At 39.6% G+C, this 9,929-nt stretch overlaps 1 protein-coding gene across 2 annotated transcripts in view; it reads left to right on the top strand.

The window, feature by feature from the left end:
* The first annotated feature begins 5,043 nt into the window (after positions 1–5,043).
* Positions 5,044–9,929, top strand: part of llgl2 (LLGL scribble cell polarity complex component 2) — a 46,196-nt gene continuing 41,310 nt past the window's right edge. For both annotated transcript variants that reach the window (XM_063481741.1, XM_063481740.1), the window contains exon 1: positions 5,044–5,332. The gene's annotated coding sequence lies outside the window, so the exon portion shown is untranslated. The remainder of the gene's footprint in view (positions 5,333–9,929) is intronic.

Here is a 9,929-nt window from a genome sequence, read left to right as displayed (position 1 = left end):
GAGGAAAACGTTACCGCGTTTGTTATCTCCTTGTGTCTCTGGGAGCTGGTGGGATATTTAGTCTTGTTGTACAGGGTAACGTGAATGGAAGTCTGTGAGGATGAAGCAGGTGTTGTCAAGAGTTTTTTCTCTATGTTCCTTCATTGTTTGATCGTATGTCAGTTTGTGAGCGGTCTTCAAATGATTGAATAAATTTGTAGTGTTGCTCTGTGGTGCAGCTACGACACCGTAGCAAAGTTTCCACACTATGTCTACTTGATCCACATCTGACTCCGCGAACCCATGTTTCCACACCACTTAAGTCGTTTTACCTCTCTTTTCAACCAACGGCATTCTTTCTTCAGCAGCCATTATCCTCTCCTCACCAAATAACTTCTGCTTAGCTTTCCTAGCTTTCCGAGCTCTCCGAGCTTCCCTCGGGTCCTCTTAATTGTTGTGACGCGTGTTCGAAACGCAGAGAGGTGCGCTCGATTGCGCAGCTAATAATCGGCTCAGTCATTTTTAAAGATCGTTGAAAGCCCAGATCGTAATCACGATTAAAATTCGATTAATTGAGCAGCCCTAACTGCAGCCTTTGATGATTTGATGAGTTCCTGTTCACCTTGTACAGCTCAGACTTTCAGTACAACTCTGGGTTTGGTCACCCACAGAAATACTCACGAGTCTGTAATGCGTTAATGATGGCAGAAAGGGTATAGAGCTTTAGTGAATGATTTTGTAGAGTGGCAGGAATCGTCTACTTCTGAATGTGAATAAGACCAGAAGAATGGGTATCAACATCAGTGGGAAAAAGGCAGCTACATGACCTGTGTCAATCCTGTGACAAAGTGGTCACTGAACAAGTGGTTATCTATCATCAATAATCCTGACAGCTCTTTACACAACTTCTCGATTCAGCCACAACAACTAAAAATCTTTCATACATGTGCTGTTAACTTCTGTAAATATGTGTTTAGTCAATTATATGTTTTAACAGTGCTTTTTTGCAATAAAACCTACACTGCTGGAAAACCTGTTTATTTCCCTTTAAATTGTGCCATCTTTGTAAGAAAAATACATTTGTGGGTTCAGCAGCAAAGTTGAGAATGTGGATTGCGCACATGAAAAACTTCTTCCCTGCCAGTAGCAAACAGCTTTTTTGTCTTTTATTAGATTGAAGAATAGAAGTCTGAAGAAACAAGACATATTTGCAATTTGTTCATCTAACAAACAGGGGCCTCTGTAGAATGTGGAAGGGTCATACACACCGTGTGACCTCATTCTCATGCTGGTCACACTGCTGTGGGGTGGTATCCCATTCTTCAACCATCATTTTGTTGCAAGTCAGCCATTGTAGTGTTCCCATACCATCACACTACCTCCACCAAAAGTTACCCTATCGGTGCAGCCATCATCAGAGTGTTTTCTGTGTCTTCCCCACTCTTTGATCTCGTGATCCATGCCATGAACCCTATCAAGATCAGTGAAACTGTTGCAGGGTTCATGCTCACAGGTTCTGCTAATCAGACACCTGACTGTCAAAACCTGGGGTACCAGAAGCTCAAACACAAGAGTCAGTAGCAGATTAGCTGTTTGGCACTGGCAGGAGTTTTTCCACATGCATTTTCCTTACAAATGTGGCACCATTTAAGGGGAAATAAATAGGCATTGTTAAAACAAATAAATAATTGACCAAACACAAATTTCCTTTTTGCATTCATCATACATTTTATTATATTATATTATTACATTAATGTCATTCATGATTTTATAGTGCTTCAAAATAATTTCACAAACAAATGAGTGGAGGGATTTCAAGATGGGGACCCAAAGATGCTGTTGTAAATGAGAGAGGCCATCATTATCCTCAAAACATAAACCAATGAGAGAGAGCAAAATCTTTAGGCTTCTGTGCCTAAACCAACAATCTGGTACATGCTTAAAAAGAATGAATGCACTGGTGAGCTCAGCAACACCAAAAGGGCAGAATGACCTCTAGAAAACAAAGTACATGAGGACAGAATTATTTTATTATCTGCAAATTATTATTGTTCAATTATTTTATTAATTACTATTTATTTTAAGAAAAAAAGCTTCATGACATCTAACCAAGTCAAGAAATCATCAAATCTTACATCAAGAGATGCCTTTATGAATACATCAAGGTGCAACCCACTAGTTAGAACAATTAACAACAAGGTGAGAGTAGTCTGCACACAAAAAGAAGAAAAGGAATTAGCCCCACTAGAAGTCATTTGTATTACTGATTAAATAATTTTTTATTTACTTTTTTTTTTTTTTTTACATAAAAATACTTTTTTTTCCTATACACTAACATTAAGGATTTATGAAAACAACACCTGGGGACATCAAGGAAATATCTTTTCATCGAGGATACTTTGTTTAGCTTCATGTTCTGTGCCTAGTGTAAATAATGTGTAAATAAAAAAAAGTGTTTTGTTATCACATTAGTTATAATAAAATCATATTTGATTCCCTGCTGAATTTTTGAGTTTAATCACTTGTGAAAAAAAAACAAACAACAATCTCTAGATTTTATGGTTGTTTCATTATAATGGAGAACACCAATAACCAAAACAAAAACACAAATATTGCATCAAATATCAAAAAAATTGATTTGCTTGGCTTTGAGTGAAATAAGTATTTAATCGCTTACAAACAGTCAGAATTCTGGCTCCCACAGATTGGTTGTGTGCCCATGTGGCACACAGATTAATTTTAAATTCAATTCCATTCTTATTTATATAGCACCAAATCACAACAACAGTCGCCTCAAGGGACTTTATATTGTAAGGTAGACCCTATAATAATACATACAGAGATAAAACCCAACAATCATATGCCCCCTATGAGCAAGCACTTTGGCGACAGTGGGAAGGAAAAACTCCCTTTTAACAGAAAGAAACTTAAGGCTCAACCAGGCTCAGGGAGGGGCGGCCTCAACCAGTTGGGGTGAGAGAAGGAAGAAAGGACAAGACACATGCTGTGGAAGAAAGCCAGAGATTAATAACAAGTGTTATTTAATGCAGAGAGGTCTATTAACACATAGTGACTGAAGAAGAAATAATCAATGCATCATCCCTCAGCAGCCTACACCTACTGCAGCATAACTAAGGGAAGATTCAGGGTCACCAGATCCAGTCCTAACTATATGCTTTAGCAAAAAGGGAAAGTTTTAAGCCTAATCTTAAAAGCAGAGATAGTGTCTGTCTCCTGAATCCAAATTGGAAGCGGTTTCCCCTCCAGAAGAGGGGCCTGAAAACTAAAGGCTCTGCCTCCCATTCTACTTTTAAATACTCTAGGAACAACAAGTAAGCCTGCAGCCCAAGAGTGAAGTGCTCTAATAGGGTGATACGATAAGATGGGGCCTGATTATTCAAGATCTTGTATGTGAGGAGCAGGATTTTGAATTCAATTCTGGATTTAACAGGGAGCCAATGAAGAGAAGCCAATATAGGAGAAATCTGCTCTCTCTTTCCAGTCCCTGTCAGTACTCTTGCTGCAGCAGTTTTTCAGCGTCACTCTGAGACAGGATATTTCTAATTTTAGAGATATTGCGCTAATGGAAGAAAGCAGTCCCACATATTTGTTTAATATGTGCATTGAAGGACATATCCTGGTCACAAATGACTCCAAGGTTCCTCACAGTGTTACTGGAGGCCAAGGTAATGCCATCCAGAGTAAGAATCTGGTTAGATACCATATTTCTAAGATTTTCAGGGCCGAGTACAATAACCTCAGTTTGATTTGAATTGGACTGGAAAGGACTACAAGACCATCAGCAAGACGTTTGGACAGAAGGTGACAACTTTCGAGGCAATTATTCAGAAATGAAAGAAAAATAAAATTACCATGAATCACCCTCTGTCTAAAGCCCAATACAATATATTGTTTCAAGTGGTGCAGATGAGCATGAGAAAGGTGGTGGATCAGCCCCAAACTACACAGGAAGTGCTTGTTAATGATCTGAGGGCAAGTGGGATCACAGTCACCCAGAACACTATTAGTAACACACTACACCATAATGAATTGAAATTTTGCAGTGTCTGCAAGGTCTCCTTGCTCAGGATAAGGCACATGTAAGGGCCCATCTAGGTTTGCCAGTGAACACTGACATAGTTCAGAGAGGGCTTGAGAGAAAGCACTCCCAAGTGGTCAGATGAAACCAAAATCAAGCTGTTTGGCCTCAACTTGACCTGCCATGTTTGTAGGACGACAAATGCTGAGTATGACCCAAAGAACACCTTCCCTAAAAACACCATCCAAATCTGACCAGTTCCCGGTGTATTAGTTACAATGAGGTCTCTCTCCTCATTGAGAATTAAGATCTAGAACCTCTTAATTCTGTTCCGAGTCTTCTTCATTGGTATGGTAAATGCAAAAACTGACAGGCTGATATGGCTGATATATCTGAACAGCGTTTATGGTAAAACATTCAGTGCTGTGTAAAAGTCTTTGTGTAATTTTTAACAGTGGTATTTGATAGTATTGCTATCCACAGTTTGTTTCCACTCAGTGGTGTTTTCTAGTTAGGAAACAATCAGACAAACAGGAGTTTTAAAGGATTACAGTTAAATTTGTAATCCTATGCCACATGTCACTACAAGAGTGTGATTAAAGTGGTAGGTGGGCTCATTTTGAGAGAAGCCAGTTGAGTCTAATAATAGTGTTGATGATATAATTTTCACCATGTACATATGCACAGATCAGATAGAAACTCAAAGTAAAGGTCAGGTGGTAGATGGATAACAAATAACAAACTCTGCTTCCTTGATAGTCACGTTTTGAAGGGTTTAATAACTTTGGCCAGTTTCTAGAAATGAATGTTGCTCCTTCCAAAGTGGGATAGATGCTGTCTCTTCTAACATCACCAGATTTTCCCCAGGAACTTTATCAATTACCAGCCTACATGCGGCTAGATATGCCGCTCTTGGTTCGTCGTTTTCAACCAAATTTCAAAGCAAACCACTGACCGGACGTCAGCACACGTTTACGAGGTGTGCTTGAATGTGTCATGAGGGCGGAGTTAGCACAGCAGTGAGGTTTAGCCTAGCAGGAAATACTGAGGCTAACCACCGCAGCGGTGGAAAACAAAAACCAGCCAACCCAGTTTTAGTTCCTTATAGATCTTTAGATGTGATAGTTACTCAACAAGAAGCCTGTCGCCTGGATTCCGGGAATACTTATTCACGGCGTGCCTAAGTCTTCCTGGACTCTGGAAGAGGAGAGATACCTCTTTGTAACTAATACACCGGGAACTGGTCGGATTTGGAATTTCTTTCAGCGGCTGTAAACGGTGCACCTCTGCTGAGCAACGGCCGTTTGGAATCAGGTGAGTTAGGAAGTCGGACCGCACGCTCTCAGACCTTGTGCCCATAGTTGTTGTGAACCGTCCGGCTAACAGTTTATTCCATGCTGTTTACTCTTCAGTATGTACACACTTCAGCTGAAGCTAGCTCAAGTTGTGTATAGAGCCAGAATATGTCATTTGCCAGTTTTTCTATGGTTAGCTTTCTAACCATCTGAAGTAAACCAAGCAAAACAGGCATATGAGCGTTGCCTCAAAAATCAGTTTTGTGTATATTTTTCTCAAAATTTTCATACCGATTACAATCGCAAGAATGGAGTCTTGCGATGACAGACGCTTTAACTTTCGGCAAGTCGTCGAGTTTTCAAAAATGTAATACAAGGTGGACCGATTGAAATTACCGTCTCACATCAGTAACTTGCCTTCTTTATTAAATAAAAAAATGACTATAACCACACCAGTCAGCTTTTGTATGTAATTGGTAGTTTTCGCCATCGGTTAGCTTGTTTTCACTCTTAAAGCTACAGTAAACCTAATTGCAGCAGCCTGAAGCCGTTCAGTTATTAAGACAAGTCCACACGGAGGAAAATTGGGTAGAAATGGATTAGCAGTTTCCCGCAAGATGTCAGCAGTATTAGAGAAACTGGGGAATTTCTTGCTAACCTGCATGTGCAGCCAGGTGAGTACTAGTTGCAGCTAATGTTGCATAATGACGGCGACATCTAACCTGACTAAGGTGTGTCTCAGCAGTCAGTATGTTAGTAAGCCCTTTGAGTCAACGGTCTGGTTTCAAGAGTGAGTAAGTACTGTGTTTGGGGAGGGGGAGTATGAGGAAGGCGGTTTCACCTGTTTGGCTGGTTTCACGATAATTCGTATTTATAAAACTGCTGACATTGTATCCACTGAGTCAGAGCTGAGCTGAAGTCCTGAACTTTAGTACAATGCATATGTACTGTGATTTCTTCGTCTAATCAGCTCAAATTCATATGAAGTATTCCTCACTCTGAGGAACAAACTAGTAATGTTGTGTAAGACAACATCAGACTTTGTAAAACAAAATTAATGAAGCAGGGTTTTCCCCATCAGTTTACACACTAAAGATTTATTTTTAAAATTTCTGACTACTTAATAAGGAACATCAGCCATATTACTATATTGCTCTTGTCTGCCTAAATGTGTGTGAGTGTGAGTGAAGTGAGGTGTTGCCAAAAGGTATTTTAGTGAAATGATAAATGCCATCTTGACCGACAGACATGAAAAATCAACTTCCATTATATCCTTTGCTCTTGCCTTATTTCGGCTCAGTGTTTACTGCACTCTGCTGTCATATGGTCTCTTTTCGCCTTTCTCTTGTAGGTGCACTTAATCATACATATGCATCACATGTGCAGTGTCACAATGTGAAGATATTAAAAATGGTAACGATATATTTTGTTACTTGTAATCAAAATAAAAGTGTTACAGAAACATAACAGGAAAGAAGTTCAACTCACATGCTCACAGTTTATCGTGAAGTCACAAATGTTTGCAATGAAAAGCTGTTGGCATAGATGGTGTGAAATGGGTCCAAACCGCTGGCTTTCTCTGTGCTATGTCAACTTTCCAGTTAGCAACAGGTGCATGCTTGGTGCCTTAATCACTGAACAACACTGAATTTCATTGAGTAACTTGGCTTGTTATCACCAAAATGGAACCACCCATATGCAAAAAAGTTGTTCTATTAACTGGTGCAAAAAAAGAAAAGAAAAAAAAAAGCGGAATCCGTTTAAATATTAGAACAGCCATTGTTCAGCATTCACACTGTACAGTCTGGACAGGATACTGCCAAATGAAGCACAGGCTGTGTACTTCCACCTGCATGAGCCCAGGACTAGTCAAACAAAAGCCTTTGTTCTCAGGCTTGGTGTTATTCCACCTGCATTGCAAAGTCCACCTGAAACTATTATAGAGGCAAAATAAATGGCCCCTCCCAAAAGTGAGGCAAGCTGGAGAGTGTTCACCTCTTCTAAAGGAGCAGTCCTGAACATTACCAGGAATTTTGGTTTTAGTTGTTCACACAGTGCAAATATAAAGAAACAATGGACAAAGCTTTGCCATCAAAGGCTTCGAATTTTTAAACTTTTGAATGGGGAGGTTAATTTTTACTAACCTTTTACAGGTAAGGAGATGACGAAGACCTTGCTTGGCTCAGACAGTCAGCTTGCTAAATTGATTAGGGCAATGCACTGAACAAAGCTGTTCTTTGGTTTGCTAATGGAAAAGAAGCATATCCAAATGTAAAACCTCATGTTTCGTGTTTGCCAGCTCGATAGACACTATTAGAACACAGGGCTCGCAAAATTTCAAAATCCCTGGTAGCCCTTCGGGCAGGGACTCTTCAGTTTTTGGTAGCCCAAAATAAATTTAAGTAGTCCGAATAAAAAAGGGAGCAATTTTTTTTATGTTTTGTTTCCTGTTTTGTTTCCGTTACAATATTATACTTTAATGTATAATATTGTAACGGAAACAAAACATTAATCAAAAAATTGTTGAAACACAAATTACAATATTGTATAAAAATTACAATCATTAACTCAAATACTTGGTTGTAATTGAACAGAAATTTCTATGAACTTGTAAGAACTGTGTGGAACATGAATCAGTCTGTGTCAGATCCTGAATTTGAAATTTCCACTGAAATCACAGGTAAGAGGCAAGTGGAACCAAGATCTAGGTCATTTGCTTTTTGAAGTTTGCAAAGACTGCTAAATTTTGCCAGTGGTAGTTCACTCTTTGCAACAGAGTAGGCTGTTCTAAACAGATTTTTCAGGATTGATTTTTAGTATGTTATTTGCAGACTGAGCAATAATCCATTTCTTGCATTTCTCATGGGTTCTAGTGGGGGCCTTTCTTAAAATTACTGGTCCCAGTAACAAAGGCACTTGTCGACTCAGAAATCGAGGGAAACCAACAACACACCCGGCAGAACATTATGTTATTTACACGGGTGCACATAAGTGGTCCGCATGTGCGCATTCGCTGTCAAAATAAAAGACGCGCACCAGATAAGAAGTTGCAACGCGCGTTTGCGTCCATATAAAAGGCAGTGTTTTTGTCCGCTAGAGTGGGATTTTCATGGCACATTCTGCACCACATCTCTGTGCGTTCATCATTTGTTTAAAGCCAGCTCACTTCCTGCAACCACTTTTCCTAGAATACGCGCTTCTTTTGTGGTTCGGACTCCATCTGACATTTCTTTGGAGGTGGAGGAACACCAAAGTAATTGCTTAAAGGAGCTTCTTCGACATCTTTAACTGTTCTAAACAAATGTCTGTCCTCCTCCAGAAAATCTTATGTACGCAAACACGCGTTGCAACTTCTTATCTTGTGCGCGTATTTTATTTTGACAGCGAATGCGCACCTGCGGACCACTTATGTGCACCCCTGGTTATTTAGCTTGTCATATTGCAGCCACAGAAATTCTTTTGTCCATGAAACCATAAAGCTGCACTTTCTTTTTGCCTTATAGTCTGATTTGTCATAACTTTTCCGTTTTGTGGTAAGCTTTTCTTTGGCTGTCACTTCTTCACCCTGACCGGTCTTATTTGGCTCAGCAGAACTAAAATATATATCCTGCTGCCTTTACACACGCACTCACATAACGCTCAGCGATTCTCTGCGCGATCAACCTCTCACATGTTTAAGCTTCCTGCGGGAGATTTCACTTGTCATGTTTGATAGTAAACTAACGATTGATAATGTCAGAGGAATTGGTGCACAAATTATCGTCACTCATCAATCAGTACTGTCGCTCTCTATACACAGTTCGTGCGATTGCAAAGTGAAAGCAAAAAACAAGCGCAAATTCAAATGCGATTTCAATATGTCACATATAGGGCTGCTCGATTATGGCAAAAATGATAATCACGATTATTTTCACTGAAATTGAGATCTCGATTATTTGACGATATTTATTTAACAATAACAATGTATTGAATAATGGCTTTAAAGATTGTCAAAAATAGTATAAAATAGTGTGCAAATAGTGATAACAGTGCAAATGTTTGCAATATAAAAAATAAAATGTAAATGTGTTAAAAAATGTAAATATCTATGTTTAGTGAACTTTGGTGTCTTAGCTGCACCACAGAGCGACATGGCAAAGTTTACACACTATGTCTACTTGATCCACGTCTGACTCCGCGAACCCATAATGTTTCTACACCACTGAAGGGTTTTTTACCTCTCTTTTCAACCAACAGCAGTCACTCTCCTCTCCAAATAACTTCTGCTTAGCTTTCCGAGCTTCCCTCTGTTAGCTCCTCTTAATTGTTGTGACGCGTGTTTGAAACGCAGAGAGGTGCGCTCGATTTGCCACACGGAGCAGCGCGAGAGTAAAGCACGAGGGAGGTGCTAATAATCGGCTCAGTCATTTTTAATGATCGTTGAAAGCCCAGATCGTAATTTAGATTAAAATTCGATTAATTGAGCAGCCCTAGTCACATATTAACAGTGGCTCACCGATGCCAATGACATATTTACCCAGCTACAAAATGCAAAAGCATTGACATATATTTTTCCTTTCTATGATAGCCCGACGGGCAGGGCAGGGATAGATTCTGGTAGCCCGACTGGAAAAATC

The sequence above is a fragment of the Pelmatolapia mariae genome, linkage group LG8, assembly GCF_036321145.2.
Source record: "Pelmatolapia mariae isolate MD_Pm_ZW linkage group LG8, Pm_UMD_F_2, whole genome shotgun sequence".
Taxonomy (NCBI): Eukaryota; Metazoa; Chordata; class Actinopteri; order Cichliformes; family Cichlidae; genus Pelmatolapia; species Pelmatolapia mariae.
Note: the sequence above shows the minus strand (reverse complement) of the source record. Positions and strands in the feature narration are given on the sequence as shown.